The sequence below is a fragment of the Armigeres subalbatus genome, chromosome 3, assembly GCF_024139115.2.
Source record: "Armigeres subalbatus isolate Guangzhou_Male chromosome 3, GZ_Asu_2, whole genome shotgun sequence".
NCBI lineage: Eukaryota > Metazoa > Arthropoda > Insecta > Diptera > Culicidae > Armigeres > Armigeres subalbatus.
In genome coordinates, this window is record NC_085141.1 from 107188314 (window position 1) to 107206754 (window position 18441).

Sequence of the window (18441 nt, forward strand, 5' to 3'; positions counted from 1 at the left end):
TCACGGATAGAAATCTGGTACGCTACCACGACGGATTTCCATCCATAATGTAGGCAATTAACTTTGTTCCAGCTATGTATTAATATCGAGCGGGTTCAAGTTATACTGAAGGTGATTACCTCCAATTTTGTTTCCAATGTCCACAAAAAAATAAAGGCAATTATTTTGTGAAAATATTCATAACAAATGTTGTTATAATTTTGATATGAAATAAAACTGACCGAAGACACATTTTTATCGTTTTATCTAATTATAACACACGTTGCGTTGTTTTAAATAACAACCATTAATAGAATTGAGATGTAATTTTGTTATGCATTCCTGATCGGGGTGCTACGAGGTAAGACGTACCACGGTTATATTGCCATGCTACAGGCAAATCCTGACCCAACGAATAACTTCCTCAATATTCAACTCCGTGGTACTTATGAGGATGTCGCTAAATCGGTGGCCTCTCGTTAAGTAAGTACCACATCAACACTTCCTTTCCTCTCCCTACACAGAAAAAAATACCGTGGTTGAAATTACTATTTTGTAGACTACGCTCTGTTTTTAAAACTACCATGAAATTTAAGTAAATTTTACCATGGTTTCAGAGAAATTCACCACTGTTTCAGTTCATATAACAACATTCCGCATGGGCCACAGTTGACTTTTACTGCGCGCATGGTAAAATCGAACGGGTTTGTTATCTGCTGAAAATCGTCGGTGCATATTTTCAGAAGTGGTTTTATTATAACCCTCGGAATGGTAGTTTCGACTGGAATATTTTTTTGCGTGTAGTTACGGTGAAGATGATCGTGGCCAGGAGTTGTAATCCTCATGCTTTTGTTATTTTTGCCTAAGACTGGAATCAAGGACAACCCATCTTGATTTCTGATAGCATTCTGGATAAGGATCTCAAAAGTTAAACATGAGTATCACTAGTGTCCAATCTACGAATTACATCGTAACAATGCTAATACTAATACTATGCTCGATTCAAATATCCGAAAAAAAAATAATCGACTTGGTTCTACCACCAGGTAAGTTTTGCTCAAGTTGTATTTAGCATTTATATTTTTAATAACACATTTTCTGTTTTTTTTAGCTGACGGATCTTGTTCTGATGATGACGAAGAATTTTTCGGAGAGGATCAGCCACCGAAGAAGGTTGCCAATACAAGTGTATGGGGTTACCACGAAGGAATGGTTCAGCATCATAACACCCGAAGGATAACCATACGGAAGTCTGGTACAGTGCAGAATGAAATCAACATGTACATGAAATGCCCCGTTGAATCCATGGATTGTGATATTTTTCGATATTTTGGGATGAGAAAAAAAATTATTTCCATTCTAATACCAAGCCGCTCTGAAGCTTTTGCCACGAATCGCGACGTATATTCCATCCGAACGTTTGTTTCCAAAAACAGGGCGCATCCTGAATGAAACACGTACCAGCCTGGTTCCTGAAAGGGTGAATAGGATAATTTTCTGCACAATGTCGATAGCACGACTTTTAAAAATGCAAAGTAACTTATGCAACACTAATCGTTGATTATTTTTTGTTGAAAATGTGTAATAAAATCGAAAATGTGATAAACCTCTTATTATTGTTTTTTTATACGGCTCCGATATTCGGATATCGATATCGATATTTGGTGAATCCGATATCGATATTATCGATAAACACTACCTCGACCCAGCCCTAATAAAAACTCATTTTCAATTCTTACTTGGGTTGATATAACTGCACAGATAAACATATGTTGTGATTTTGAATGTATTTTCATGCACATATTTGGAGCATGCAAATGAACGTAACATTCAATAAATCTTACTTTTCGGTTAAATTAAAATAAATTTAAACTGTGCTTGCTGGTAAAATTTAATCAAATTTAATTGAGTATTGAATGTTAATTCGATTGATGGGATAAGCTGCAATTTTACACGTTGTTGAATTTTCAAAATTATTTGCTGTGTGCACATAATGCGTGAAAAATTATATTTCATCCATAAATGTATTTGTTTTATTATTTGTTTACATGCAGTGTTATAATTCAATCTTTGATTCTACCAAAATGTTGGTAATGGCTTACACTCAATATAAAAGAAAGATGTCTTAAAAATATCGATTTACAGGTGTAATACCACCCAAAAAGATTAAACGGCTATCCCATTCTGTAGTGCACACGTGCATGGCATCCTGCTGGAAATTAGATTAATTAGCGACCTGACTTACTTCCTCTGGCAGTAAGGCAGGTTCCGCATGTGAGCTATTGAGCAAACAACGAGCTATCCTGATGCAGGATGAAACGACAGCCAACAAATTAAGATCGTAAATCAACAAAATATCGATAATTAGCACCTCGACCGGTTTTGAAGCAGAGGGCGTCTATTTCCAACTGTCAAGATTCAGCTGTACAGCCCTCAAACAGTACTCAGTCAAAAGTCGGGATCTAGTACAAATGACGGGATGCGTATCCCTTCCTCAACTTTCGAAGCGACGACACGCAATCTTATCTCAGTTAGCTACGCTGGCTGTGTTAATTCTGCTTCATTTGGTATAAGTCCGTCAGTACGCTGTTGGTCATACATAGCCTTTTTTCTGGAGACCTTCATCCACTTGCCGATGATGAGAAGCTGAGGAAGAAACGCGAACAAGCGATTGAGGAATCAAACTTTGCAGCATAAACACAGGTATTAATTTAGCTGCCTCAATTAATGGTGTTCAAATAGCATTCAAGGCGGAAAGTTAACTTTGCAACGATACGAACGGCTGGGCGAGTGGGAGAGCCTTGCTTGATGCTGGATGGACTGCTGCGTGTCTGTACCTACTGCATGGAAGCGATATGGGAACTGGTCGGTTTCAGTTCGTCTTCGGTTGGCGTTCAGCTTGGCTTTGGGGGGCACTTGCGCCACTTTGCAAGTGGCTGCCGATTTTCTTTAGCCAACGCACACATCCTTTTTTGTGTGAATCAACATTCAGCTTTCTCGTTCAAATGCGACCAAGCTTCGTCGAGGGTACGGTGGGATACCGTGATTGACTCCTTGGCCGATGCGCGGTTAAGTAATATTGGGCGTATGTGTGGGGAGAGGTTATGTTCCGCATCGAAGTAGAGGATGATGGTTGCGATTCAATGCGAGATGGATGGGTGGATGGCGGTTAGTTGTAATTATTAGCGAATAAGTGCGGTTTTTGTACAGTCTGTGGAATGCGTTGATTGTGGGAAAATATTGTTGGGTAAGTTGCATTGCGTGCCGCAGGATGGGTGTATAATGTTCGTTCTAGGAATTTACGCGCTACATTATGTGCATTATTTAGAACGGGTAATACAAGAGCACAAGAATTATGGTCTTTTTGCGCTTTTGGTACATCAAACTGATCTGAAATGTTTTATTTGCACAACATGGTTGAAATTTAAGACCTACTGGAACTTTCTTCTGAAGCTTGAGTTGTTTTATTGTTTACAGCGTTGACTTGATTTTATCTAACTTCGTTTTCGTACTTATCACGTTTTCGGTCCGATTTTATCCCGTCCTGATTTTGTTACGTTTTTCACCCGAATTTAAAACCATGTAGTTTTTCCAAATTTTTGGGCTTCCTTTTTATTCTCGTAAATAATATTGTCAACAACTAACGATTTTCATAAAATAACTTTCAACGCCTCAGAAAATTTTTTTAAGCTCTTTTAGTGGAATGTATTCAACCGTCTAAAACGAATTAAGTACTCTCCATTTAATTCCACCAATTATTTTCGATATCTTTGCAGATTTCGACCACAACTGTGTGGTCGTCTTCAGTGTCTCGAAGTCGAGTCAAGTACAAGACACTGAAGACGACCACACAGTTGTGGTCGAAATACGTATCTGCAAAGATATCGAAAATAATGGGTGGAATTAAATGGAGAGTACTTAATTCGTCTTAGACGGTTTTCAACGCCTGTTGTTCATTATCTATTAGTTATGAGTATCTATCAAGGATGTTGCCTTAACGGTAAGAAATAATGCATACTATCACTATATTTTGCATAAATAAGGCATGAACTTTATATTTGTGATATGTATTCAAAAAATAATTTTGGTTTTATCACATTCACTGTTTTATCATTTCAAAATTCACTAGAGAGTGATAAAACGGGATTTTACTATATTAGCAAACTTTTTTTTTCTTCCTAAGCAATGGAGGGGGAATCTGCTCAACAGACATCCTGGGTTGACCAGGAAGTGCGGGGTTAGGGATCACCGAGGGAGGCAGGACTACACCCCCGACCCGCTAAACCGTTTCCATTGCCGCCAAGCCCATAGTCCCTTCGGTACAATCAGAAAGTAATGCTTCACAGGGGGGCCAGTGCACAACGCACCCTCGAGGTTAGCTGCGTGTCCTTGCAGCACCGAACATCGTAACTCGCTTTTTTAGAAGAACACCATGGTATCGTGCCAGCACGTTTCCGGCTTTCTAGGTGGCCTTACCACGCCCTATGTCCTCGGAAGGTGGGAAGGGTCGACTTCGCGCCTGCTTTCCTCTGCACGACTGGTATCAAGAATGATGATGCCGCGTGCACCCCAAATTGACCTTTTTGCGATAGGGCCTATTCGCCAGCACACAGAGGAACTTGCCGGCGCGGTGCCTACGCCTGCCCCAGCCTTGACGAGGACTCCTTTCCGTCCTCGGGCTCGGAACCCGCCCGGTTGACTGACGCCGCGAAAGCGACGATACCATGTTGTTCTTCGCGCGGCCACTTGTTCGATAAAAGGATCGAGTTCGACCACAGAGCATGACCACCGGTATGACTCATGAAGCCGACTCCGATCCCTTGGACCAGCTCTTATTTGCGCCTGAACTAGCCATCCTTGAGTCCACGCGCCACCTTCTGTGTAGCTCCGAGACGATTTGGGCGATAGCCAATAAAACGGCGTTCCAGCCAACTTCATCTTTACACATCCTCTGAACTAGGTTGTCCGGGGTAGTGTCCAGACCACATGTGGCAAGCATGTGGTCACGCATTGCGCAAAAACGTGAGCACACGAACAACACGTGTTCCGCCGTTTCCTCTAAACCTGCGCACACCAAACACTCGGGCGAGGCCGAGCAAGCCAGCTGCGTTACCTAAACTGTGATTTTGCAGCACGCTTAAACGCCGGGCACATCGAACCCCCCATGGGGTGCTTGCTGTTCACAGCTTTGCTGGAACAAATCAAACAATTGGGAGGGTTCGTGCAGCATTGTGCCTTATGTCCCTCCAATCCGAAGCGTCGGCAGAGATTGCTTCTGTCAGGGCCTTTGCAGTCCCATTGCTTGTGCCCCAGTCCCAGGCACTTGAAGCAAACTTCGGGTTGCTCGTATATGCCCACAGGGCATACCGACCATCCCACCTTGACGCTCCCTAACTTGACTACCTTGAGGCGTCCGCTGCAGATAGCCGAACCAATGTTACTTGCCGGACCTTTCCGAAGCCGAACGGCTGCGGTGGGCGTCTCCACTTCACACTGTCGCCGCAGTGCCGTGACGAGCTCTTCGACTTCGGTGATCTCGTCCAGGTCTTTAACCCTTAGATTCTAGTACTTGGGCTCGTCCGCCGTGATGACTAGGGCATCGCCCCTGGAGCGATTGGCGCCTACCCTAGACCTCTTGCTACCCTCATTCGCCTGGGCCTTCTTTTCGGCCCTTGACGTCTTCGGTTTCCTCTTGTTCTTGACCAGGGTCCAGGAGGCGTCATCCCCCTTTCCCTGGTCTGGTGCGGCTGAGAACTTTCAGCCTGCCGTAACCCCTTACCACCGTCTTGCCTGAGTGGACGGACCTTTCCAGGTCCTTCCTCCCCCGGTTTTGGAGGTACCTGACCGGGGTTCAGCTTCCCAGCCCCACTACCCTTGTTCGGGGTAGTAACCCTCCGCGTTTTGGAGCGCCCCCAGGGAGCTCATCCCCTGGAGACTGTCTCCCCCGTTTTTGTGTCTGCTCCGTTGGAGCAGTCACCCCCGACGTACCCGCAAATACTTGAGCCTCAGTCTGGGTAGACTTTGGTACCACCGTCTTCGCTGGCACGCCTTCGGTCGATTCGACCTTGCCCGAGTCCGCGAATCCTTGGGCCTCAGTCTGGGTAGACCTCGACTCCACCGATTTCACGGGTTTACACTTGGCCGTCCCGACCGCCCTCTCCAACTTGGCGTCCAGCATCGACTTTCGAAGTTTCTGCAAGCTCCTCTTGAGGTCCTTGCTGATATTATGCTTCGATGACGCAAAGTCGATGATGGCATCCAGCTGTTCCGTCGCCACCTCGAAGGCCGAAAGCCCATCGCGTTTGCGGTTCATCGCCTCCACAAGCCATGGGCCGTCAATAACCCCTACCGGCGTTTTTTTTAGCCGAGAGGAAGGTTGAGTGACCCACGCTGGCGCTGCGCACTGAGCTGCCGACTATTGCCTCTGGCCTCCTAGGCGGAGACCTGAACAACCCACCTCTTGCGAAGGGGTTGTCGCCTACCACTAATTGAAGAATTGACTTGGTTTTCCATTTTGGTCCCACGAGTTGCTCGGGAAAAGAGGTCCACCACGCCAGAGCCCAGCATGACGCGGTAAGGGACAATTACTGTGGAGGGTGCCCAGGTACCCCACAGGCTCCGTTAAAGGCCTAGCTTATTATTTCACCCCCCTGGCCATGCATCCCCTCGGCACGGGTCGCTTGACGCCTTGGGATTAGGGGTTAGGGACGATGGTCCCGGTCTAACTCGCAGTGGCCATGGGGAGGGGTCGCAAGCCCTTGGACAAAGTCCCTGCTGCCCCGACCATATTAGCATACTGCTTGAACTCTTATGAGGCACACACTATGCTGATGAGCTGAGAATAGTTGCTCAGTTGCATCACCGTATGATTTATTTCCACGTTTCATATGTAGGGTATATGGCTCGAACCTTTGCCTATTATGCTGCGGTTGAGCATAGTTATTGTTGCACATTAGCATGTATTCGAGCTCTAACCAATGCTATCAGGGGACTTACATACTTTTGGTTTTTGCGCCAAGTAGTTAAAAACAACGATAATTGCTCACAATTTCTTATTTAAGCCACCACAAGTGTCGAGCGAAATGGATAAAATGTTGGCTAATTTTCCTAATATGAGCTCTATACTGCCGTCATAAGCATATTTGTCCCATGTTTGCTGGGATTCCGTATATACATGGGACAATTATGCGTATAACGGCAGTATAGGTGGATGCTGTTTTCAGCCCACTTGGGACAAGTGGCTGTTTAGTTCGAACATACGAAAGATAAAGATTATTTATTATTTATTCAGACTAAGGCTGAAGTGGCCTGTGCGGTATATCAGAGTTTCTCCATTCGGCTCGGTCCATGGCTACACGTCGCCAACCACGCAGTCTACGGAGGGTCCGCTAGTCATCTTCCACCTGATCGATCCACCTTGCCCGCTGTGCACCTTCTTGTGCCCGTCGGATCGTTGTCGAGAACCATTTTCACCGGATTACTGTCCGACATTCGGGCTACGTGCCCGGCCCTCCGTAGTCGTCCGATTTTCGCGGTGTGAACGATGGATGGTTCTCCCAACAGCTGATGCAACTCGTGGTTCATTCGCCTCCTCCACGTACCGTCCGCCATCTGCACCCCACCATAGATGGTACGCAGCACTTTCCTTTCGAAAACTCCCAGTGCGCGTTAGTCCTCGACGAGCAACGTTCAGGTCTCGTGTTCGTAGAGAACTACCGGTCTAATAAGCGTTTTGTAGATAGTCAGTTTGGTACGGCGGCGAACTCTATTCGATACAAAGTACGTACGATTTCCAGCCACTATGCGTCTCCGAATTTCTCTGCTGGTATCATTTTCAGCAGTCACCAGTGAGCCCAAGTACACAAATGCTTCTACCACCTCGATTTCGTCACCACCGATGCAAACTCGCGGTGGGCGGCTCATATTATCTTCTCTTGAACCTCTTCGTATCATGTACTTCGTCTTCGACGTGTCTTCGTCTTCAGTCTGATGTAGGCTTCCTCCATCTTCTCAAAGTTCCGTGCCATAATATCTACGAAACGAAACGAAAGATAAAGATGGGTTGCTGTTTGGTTGGTTGCAATTTTACGAATTTATGACAAAAGGTCGAAAGACAAAAGGTTGAAATGACAAAAGGTCGAAAGGACGAAAGATCTAAAAGACAAAACGTCGGACAGAAGATCGAAAGGCCAAATGTCGACAGGGACAAAAGGTCGAAATGGACAAAATGTTGAAAAGGACAAAATGTTAAAAAGCACAAAAGGTCGAAAGGGATGAAAAGTCGATCAAGAACAGTTTGATAACAAGTTGGGTGTATGCCAAAGGAATTTGTGAAATGCATTCAACTTCAAACAGAAATATGTAATACATAATGAGATATCAATCAAAGTTGAAGAATGGACAATTTTCAAAGAAGAAGAAATTACTTTGAAACAATATTATTCTGTTAGAGACAAAAAAGATTGTTGATTTGAGAAAAGAATGAAACTTGTATTGTGCGAGATTGATTCTCTTCGTTTCAGTTTCTTGTCTATTGCACCCTTTGGCCCTTTCGACTTTTTGTTCTTTTCGACCTTTTGTTTTATTGACCTTTTGTCCCGTTCAACATTATGTCCTTTCGTACTTTTGTCCCTAACCACACTTTTACTTACGTTGAACAAAGGCAGCACGCAAATGAACGCAGAAAATCATAACACTTGCTCTCGTGGAGCATCTTGCGAGATTTTTATCCAAAACGTAGACAATGCGTGAGTTGGGAATGCCGAAAAAAGGCACCAACGAAGAAATCCCATTGTAAACATTATTCTGAATCTATGACAAAAGGTCGAAAGACAAAAGGTCGAAAGGACAAAAGGTCGAAAGACAAGAGGTCGAAAAGACAAAAGGTCGAAAGGACAAAAGGTCGAAAAGACAAAACGTCGAAAGGGACAAAGGTCGAAAGGACAAAAGGTCGAAAGGCACAAAAGGTCGAAAAGAACAAAAAGACGAAAAGGTCGAAAAAGACAAAAGGTCAAAAAGGACAAGAGGTCGAAAAGGACAAAAGGTCGAAAGGGGCAAAAGGACGATCAAGAACAAGTTGATAACAAAGTTGATTCCGAAAGAATTTATGAAATGCATTTAACTTCGAGTAGAAATAACACACTCATCACAACAATCAAAGTTGAAGAATGAGCAATTTTCAAAGAAGGAGTAATTACTATGAAACAATATTATGAACATCTACATAGCTCCGTTAGAGATAAAAATATTGTTGATTTAGGAAATGAATAAAACTTGTATTGCGCGAGATAGAGTTGTCTTATACACTTGGCAAAAAAATTCCTTTTTTATTTGAAACTATTTTTAGCAATTAAATAAAATTCATTCAATGAGTGCAAATAATAGATGAAAATCTTGGTTTTCTTAATGTCGCTTCGATCTGTCAAAATAGTGCACTCCGCAGCCACGCAGGCGCACACATTGAAAATACACCGGCGTGTAACATACGCCGGTGTATTTGATGTGCGGCGTGCACCATTTTGATAGATCGAAGTGACATTTAGAAAACTCAACATCCATCTATTAGTTGTACTTACTGAATGAATTTTATTTATTTGTTAAAAATTGTGAAAAATGAAAGAGCAGAGTTTTTGGTAACTGTGTAGGGCAACTCTGGTCCTAGATTGATTCTCTCCGTTTCAGTTCCTTGTCCAATTCGATTTTTTGATCTTATTGATCTTTAGTTTCTTTCGACCTTTTGTCCCGTTCGACGTTCTTTCCGTTTCGACCTTTTGTCCCGTTCGACGTGTTGTCCTTTCGACCTTTTGTCCCTTTCGACAATTTGTCCCTTCGACCTTTTGTCTTTCGACGTTTTGTCTTTAGACCTTTTGTCCTTTAGACGTTTTGTCTTTCGACCTTTTGTCCCTAACCCCATTATTCTAGGTAATTACTTGTTTATTATTTTGCTTAAACATCCAAGACTCTGCTTCCTATCTGATATTATTACGTCAAGATACATAATCAAATACAATGCTTGGGTGCAGTGACAGGAAATGTCAAAAAAATGTCGGCATTGCAATTACTAATTTGCTAATAACTTTTTTCAGAAATTGTTAACAATCCGGATTTTTTGATTAACATTTAATGCTTAAAAGATCCTAGAATTTTGTCGAACAGATCATTGTTATAAATACAAAGTCTTAAGAGCGAAAATAAAAATTGTCACGAAATGTTATGACATTAATGTCATTTGACACTAATTCGGCTCTCACGTCACGTCATGTCACTAATGTCAGAGAAATTACCTACAAGAAAATGTTATAGGGTTTAAAAAGTCATTAAACCGAATAAATTGGCCGAAATAGTGATGAATTTTAATAATAAAATAATCACTTTAATAAAGTTTATACAAAAATTGACCAAAAGGCGCCATTTGGCCCGAAAATGTCCTTTCTGTAAACAACCATTTCGGCCAAACGGAATTTTCTGCCAAATGATCTATTCGGTTTAACGGCTTTTTTGGCAAAATGACCAATTCAGCAGAACAACACCTTCGCTCAAATGACCATCTTGTCCAAATGACCATTTCTGCCACACGACCATTTCAGCCAACTGTTTTCTTTTTCAGCCAAAGGTATTGCTCGACCAAATGACATTTTCAGCAAAATAATTTAATACTAGATTGGGCTTCAGCCAAATGGTTTGTCTGGTCAAACGATATATTAAGCCAAATAACTTTCAGCCTTACTAAGTATCTATTATAGCTATATAAGCTATAGATGACTATTTTTGGTCATATAAACACCTTATTCACCACCAATGTTTGTTATGTTCTGACCTTCGGCAAAATGGCTTTCTGTCAAAAGACTCTGCTCCGTTTAAACATTCTTTTTCTATGAATATTTTTTTGAATGTCAACGGGAAATCCTTTGAAATTTACACTCAAAGTCTTCTAACTAGAAGATGAATTTTAAAGCAAATCATTGATGTTTCCATGAAGAAATGTCTGAAGTTCTAACGTGATGCTTTTGTGAATATTTTGAACAACCTGCCTGCTTAAGTCGATCAAACTGGCTGCCAAAAAAACATTTCAAATTGATTTTTCACGCAAGTTTATTGCGTACATCAGTTGAAAAAGTGTAGGAATCTAGCGTAGTGTAACTAAAATGTGCTCAATACACTTTTCTTTATCCTATGTCAATCCTACCTCCCGTAACCCTACGTCATTACCTATGCTGAGCAATTTCATACAGTCATTTAAAAAAATTGTTACTAGAATCAGATATCATAAGGTTCAGAGAGCATTTTACTCTCAATTTGGATTATTATTGCTGGTTCAGGAAATAAGAAGTGCGAAGCGAGAGATTAGAAGTAAAAAAATGAGAAGTGAGAAGTGAGAACATAGTGAGATACACGAAGAAGTGAGAAGGGAGATATAGTATGAAACGACAATCAGTGTTGGTAGAATCTTCACAAATTTCAATCATCGAGCCTTCCCGCGCGAGCAAATTCGTTTGCGATTAAAGAAAAGCATCATGGCTGAGTTTTTCATGCCAAAACGCATCATTTTACTCATTTGCCAAAAAATCATTTTGCTCTAACAAGCGTCAAGTCAATTTGTTCCATTTTTTTGTACATTCAAGAATATCCATTGTCATATGTGACGCTACGTTTAAACTCATAATTGACGTGCAGTAGGGACCACTGGCGGAGCCAGCTATTGTTATTTGGTGGGGCACCGCTTGGTGCAAGAATAATAGCCGTTGAGAACAATGGTCAGATTGCATCGTGTGGTGCCCCACCTCTGTCTCCGCCAGTGGTAGGGACTATGTCCAGTTGCTTTACGACCCCTCATGGGGCCACTGCGAGTAAGGGGGTTTGCCTAGAATGTGGAGGGGTTTGGCAATGGGCTCTGTTTAATCCCTTCCAAAAGCCACAAATGTTCGCAAGCAGACCCTATCAAAGCGACTGTGTGCGTTTGCCGCTTAAAACGCACAAGTAGGAATGGCTATCGGAACATCAGGATTAATGCCAGTGAGATCCAGATTGTGGGTTACTGGGCGCATGTTACTGGTATATGTATTCAATATTGTGAAGCGAGGACTGGAAGTTTGGACATTCTATCCTCTTAGTTAGGCCGGGTGACACCGACTTGAAACGGCGAATGGGCTAATGGCCAGGCTGTCTTCCGCTCCATAAAACTGTGGCCGGTCTTGTTGTACGCGGTACAATTTTGTCATTCAGTTTGCCAACTGAGGTGGGGTAGACTCAGATGCTCTTTTCTGGCAAGCGCTGATCTGGCTCTCAACACGTATGCGTCAACCCTTGCATGGGCTCCCTGTATGTCGCAAGACAGGCATAGATGACCAGGGGATCGTTAAGGCGACTACACCAGCAAGATTCGACAGTAGCCCAATCGCAATGAAGCCAAAAAGTGGTGGCGATTACCGACGTTTCTGACATAATCGTAACCTTTCTGAATAACCGCGTAAAATATGTACAGTAGAGGTGTGAAACAATCCATACTGGCCCCTCTACGCCTTGATTGTGGATGCGAAGCTGGAGTGGAAGACCCTGCTAGAGGCCAGTAAGAAAACGGAGCATAAGATCCGCCTCCTTACTGAGCAAAATGAGTTGGCGGTGAAGGCCAGTAAGGAGGTCGAATTGAAGATTCGTCTCCTTACTGAGGAAAAGCGGCTGGCGGAGATCCAGACTGCGGAACATCAAAAAGGCCATTAGCGGTGCAATTCCGAAGTTTCGTAAGGTCACGCAAGTGGCGGACCTGAATGTAGCTAACAAGAAGTCAATAACGGGAGAGGGTCGAGCAGACTGTTGGCCCTGAGGAACAAAGAAAACCAGTGCCTCCACCAATGAGCGCAACTGAATATCGCCGGGAGGAAGGCCTGCCATGGGTGGAGGTCGTGAATCCCAAAAAGGCGAAGTGGAGTGGCCAGTAAGCTGCATGGAGTGTGGCAAATAGAGTGGAGCATGCACGGCTAAAAAGGGTAGAGTAGAGTGAAAAGGGTGCGCCTTCCCATTGCAGTTGCAAGCGAAAAGACATATGTGAGGCTATTATTGTCAAGTCTAACGATAAAAGCTATGCCGACGACTTGAAGGCTATGAGATTCAGCGAAAAGCTCTCTGGTCTAGAAGGGGATGTCAACTGCATCCATCGAACGTGGAAAGGCAAGATGATTCTTGCGTTGAAGCGAGATGTTGCTCAGAAGAGTTCTGAGTTAAAAAAGTTGGCCGAGGAAGTTTTGGGAGATGGTGTTCAAGTAAGAGCCCTATGTCCAGCTCCGATCATCCAGTGCAAAAGCCTGGATGAAATCAGTGCAATGTTGAGGTCCAGGAATCCGTTATTCGGTTACGCAAAAACTATGCAGGAATGCAGGTTGCCTCATTCCAAGTACCTCTGGCTGAGCCCAAGAATATACCGGATAATGCTAAACTGAAAGTAAGTTGGCCGGTATGTTCACAGAACATAAACCAACCACTTCAACTGCTGATACAACAGTCGTTTATCGAGTGTATAGCTGATGTAGCCTTGCAGTCCGACCCATACAACTTCCCTGCAGGAAACAGCAGCTGGATCGTGGACAAGTCCGGAATGGTTGCAATCTGGACTTGCGGGCGGTACGCCATCCAGGAGATAGCAAAGCTAAATGGAGTTTACTTTTGTAGCTGATACTGTCCTCCTAGCTGGAGTATAGAACAGTTTACTAGGGTAGTTGATATTATTGCGGTGAAACCGATTTAAAACCGTTAACTGTAGCAGGTGACTTCAATGCGTGCACAGAAAGTACACCCGATTCTGTTTTTACACGATTTTTTTTACACGGCCGTGTAAAAAAAAATCCATTACAAAATTTTTGCAAAGTTGCTCCATTTTGCAAGATTCGTCGAGAAATCATAAAACTTCTTTTACACGGATTTTCAATTTTTGAACTGAAAACTTTTTTTTACAAGGAACGCATCCCCCGTGCAAAAACAGAATCGGGTGTATAACCCTCGAGCAAATACCTAGATATAGTGCGTGTTTTGGTAGTCGCGAAAATGAAAAGAATATCTAGGTATTTGGTTTACAATGTTCTGAAAACTTATATGTGAATATGTCAGGGTTTCGACTTTTCGTTTCAATCAGACCAAAGCAAGCGTTTTTCGGGCCAAGGGAGAATCTTTTCTTGTTGTTTATGTTGAGGATCATCCTTTCATCCATCAATCTTTTCTCTAGGACTAGCCTTGGCAGATCAACGAAAATATTGTTAAGCCAACCTTTCCACATATGTATAGTATACGTTCACATTAGAGGAGCGTGGCATATAGGAAATTATTTTAAGTTAATAACGGCGCCGGTCACGTCTTTACGGTCATATAAGAAAGGAAGTTAGTTCGACTCTCGTTGTTACTAGAGACCGAGAGCACCTCAGCATATCCACGATTGTCTTGGGATGAGGTATTGTGTTAGTTGTATAGGATATTTTATCTGGATTCACTTCGGTGAGTTAAATGCAAATAAAATCGCGCTTTAATTGATCTACAGTACGGAGCAAAACAAAATATTTCGGATCGCGCGACCGTTTTGCTTGTTAATCAAAATACGATCAATCGCGTAATCAACACAGATCCCACGAAAGTTATGCGTCCGAATAAAACTAATACCCGGATCCGCGTCCAATACGTAACACGTTAAATTACGAACTAATTGCTTCACTTTTCGACCATTCTATACGAATCACGTTTAATCTCGAACTAATTGATATACTTTCTGACAGCACCCGAAATCGCGTCTGATACATAACATACTTACCTTATCGACCACGTCCCATGCGAATCAAGTTCAATCCCGAACTCCGTATTTGTCTTGTATATATCATATTTTAAAACTTGAATAACAATATAAACAACAAACCGTTATTATAAAATAAAAATGTCCATCAAAACCAAGTACAGGGCTCGATTCCTGCGGTAATTCTGCACCACTGGACCAATTTTAAAAAAATCCCTAGGAGGAATCTCAAGAAAACTTGATTTGAAGTTTTTAATTAAGAAATTTCCAAAAAATCCATATAAGAAGCCAAAAATATCACCAAAAACCCTGATTAATCCACCTAGATAGATGTACTTCAATTTTTCTTGTACCTGCCGGTCGGAAGTAACCACCAGCTTTGCAGGGTTGCTGTCCGGCATTCTTGAAATATGCCCTGCTCATCGTACCCTTTCAGCTTTAGCTACCTTCTGGGTACTGGGTTCGCCGTAGAGCTGGACGAGCTCTTGTTTCATCCTTCGCCGCCACACGCCATTCTCTTGCACAACACCAATGGCCCTAAGCACGCGTTGTCGTTATTAGAACTATAAATATTTACAACTGACTTATCTTACCAAACTGACTTAAGTATGTTTTTGTATGGCTAACTTGCTCGAGTTTAGTATAAGTTGCTTTCAATGTTTAATAGAATGAAAGGTGAAATCCAATTTTAATTTAGTGTTTATGTTTATAATAAAGAAAAGTAACACCAGAGTTTGTGTAGAATAATAGTAGTTAGAAGCTGTTTTACTCGATCACAGCACATATTAACCGATCTTTGCTGCCAAATCTCGTCAAAGTTCTAATCAACGGACTAGAAAAAGCATGTTTGATATGTAAGCCAAAACCTATTCCGGTACCTCTACAAAACTCTGAAACATGATAATTCAAGATATGGTACTTTGACGTGAATGGAAGCCGCGGCTTTTTCCAGCTTCCTCAAAACCATGCTCGAGTTTCAAAGAGCTGTATCTTGTGTACACTTTTTTGAAATTATTCAGAACCTGCTGATTGATATATTAATTAGAAAATTATTAATGTTTAGACAGATTAATGACGTAGTCCGAAAGATCGGGATTCTAGTGAACTCTATGCAATTTGTTGATGCCTCATCTGTACTTGGTTCACCGATAAATTTACTCAACATGGAGCTTCTTGAGCAACTTAAAAATCGTATTTACAATTCCGAACTAGATGTGTAGTGACGGAGATAAGCAAAGGTTCATGTTGTTAAAGTGTTTTTAAAAGTTCAAAAATTGAATATTTTATCTTCGTCGTAACCGAAAACCCAAAAGAATATGCACAAAGCTTGAAATTTTTTTTCTTTCTCTTGTGCATTTTTCCAGATGTTTTCCTTGGTTCTCGAGATCTCATTCTATATGCCGAGCTCACTATTAAAAATCATAGCTTTTCCTTAAGGTAGCCTCACTCCTCGGGAATTTGGTTCGCGGATTTTTCCCCATGTATTTTTGCTGTTGTGTTTTTTTTTTCATCAATTTTTTCCGTACTCCAATCTTTACTTCTGATGCTCGAATACATTTGTGAATACAATAAAAAAATACAAACTTTAATCTGAATGGCATTCAACAAAGAATCTGCAGCCTGCACGTGAATTCATGAATGGTTCTGAACGAGAGGTAGCATTCTTGAAGATAGACGGCTTCAAGCCATACAAAAACATACCTAAGTCAGTTTGGTGAGCTTAATCAGTTGTAAAAATTTATAATTGTAATGAAGGCAACAAATGCAAACTGGTTGAAAACAACTTGGACCACTTTTTGGACGGCTTTGAAGGTATTTTGGGGATATTATTGAATTAAAATATAGATTCTTTTGAAATTTCTTAATTAAAAACTTCAAATCAAGATTTCTCGAAATTCCTCCTAGGGATTTTTAAAAACAAATTGGTCCAGAGGTGCAGAATTACCACAGAATCGAGCCCTGTACTTGGTTTTGATGGACATTTTTATTTTATAATAACGGTCTACCGGGGCACCGTGACTGCCCTTACTTTCATGATGGCTACTGCAAACTCAATGCAAAATTTCCAAAAAAAATTGAGAATTTTCCTCAAAACAAAAATAAGTCAGCACTTTTAAACAATTACAAAATTGCCCACAAAATAAATATTTTTTCCATAAAAAAAATTCCTACAAAGTAAACAATAAACCGCAATTTAAAAAAAAGAAAATTTCCATGAAAAAAGCAATAAAGCTGAGCATTTTTCATAGATGACTCCTTCTTTGATAATGTTTAAATTTCATGGAAGATTTTGTTAATTTTATTGCTTTTTTGTATTTTTTTTTGGGTAATTTTCTTATTATTATTTTTTTATTGCTCTTTATTTATTATTTCGCAGAATTTTATTTTTATGGAATAAAAATATTTATCTCGTGGAAAATTTTATAATTGTTTATTGCTGATATTGATTTATTCATGGAAATTTTGTAATTTTCCCTTAAAACATTTTGATTTCTTCACCGAAAATTCTTCTTTTATAATTGCAATTTTTGCTTTCAATATTGGTAATTTATTTTGATTTTATGGAAAAGAAGGGAAAGTGGTTACCTCCAATACATTTTCCACATCAATATCTTCCACATAACGTACATATTCACATATGAGTTTTCATAACATTGTAAATTAACGTCCAAGCCGGGTGGTTTAATCCCCGGAAATAGGCAATTACCTTTGATTGAACGGAAAGTTTTAATTTTTTTGTGGAAATTTTGCATTATTTTTGCAAATTTTACATTTAATTGTTGCTCATACCCTGATATCTTTATTGGCAGGAGTTTTATGAAAAAAGCAAATAGGTACAGTGCGTGTTTTAGTCATCGCGAAGTAGTTAAGATATCGAATCAGTCTTCGGGAAAATACGTTAGACACCCGTTGCTTTTCCGTCTTTGTATCATCATGAATTTGACGTCGTTCAAAAGAAATATTTAATCACTTACCAAGGCGATGTCCAATAGATTTCTTTCAAAACTAACATACTATTCCTTCCCAGTGCACTCATGGAGATGCAGAGGATTCCTCGGTCTCTTGTAGCAATGAGTGTCGATATAATTTTTCCCCCCTTATTCTAATTGACTGTGAGGACGTTGCCAGCATCGTTATTGGTCTTGAAACTCCGAAGCATGTATGGTACAGTGAGGATAGCTTTCTAGTCCCGAGAAAACTATTCAATTGGTGAGCTGTGCATATTTGTTGTTTCTCGACCAATCACGACTAGCAACTACGATGTCAAAAAAGCTAAGCAGGTAACTTCAATGCGTGCGCAGTGGACTGGAGATCCCGGTTCACAAACGCTAGATTTTATACCCTGCTAAAGTCTCTAACGGTTTTGAACGTAGCACTGCTGAACGAAGGCCTAGTGCCAACGTGCAGAGGACCGAAAGGTCATCCATGTATCGATTCAAACTTCTGCAATGGGGTATAAATGGTGTAGCCTGAATGGAGGGTTAACAAAGGTGCATACTTTCAGTGATCATCAGGAAGTTCGTTTCACGGTCGGGTATATCTATAACTGAAACACAAGGTGGATCGGTACAGCCAATCCAAGATGGCGCACCATGCAATTCAATTAAGAACTGGTAGAGGAGTCACTATTCGAGGATAGTCGGACTATGGGACTAAGTGGTTGAGAGTTAACGGAGGTACTGATATGTGTCTGC

At 41.4% G+C, this 18441-nt stretch overlaps 1 pseudogene; it reads left to right on the top strand.

Moving 5' to 3' along the window:
* Positions 1–955: 955 nt before the first annotated feature.
* The window catches only part of LOC134221868 (protein tailless-like), a 99397-nt pseudogene continuing 81911 nt past the window's right edge, over positions 956–18441 (top strand).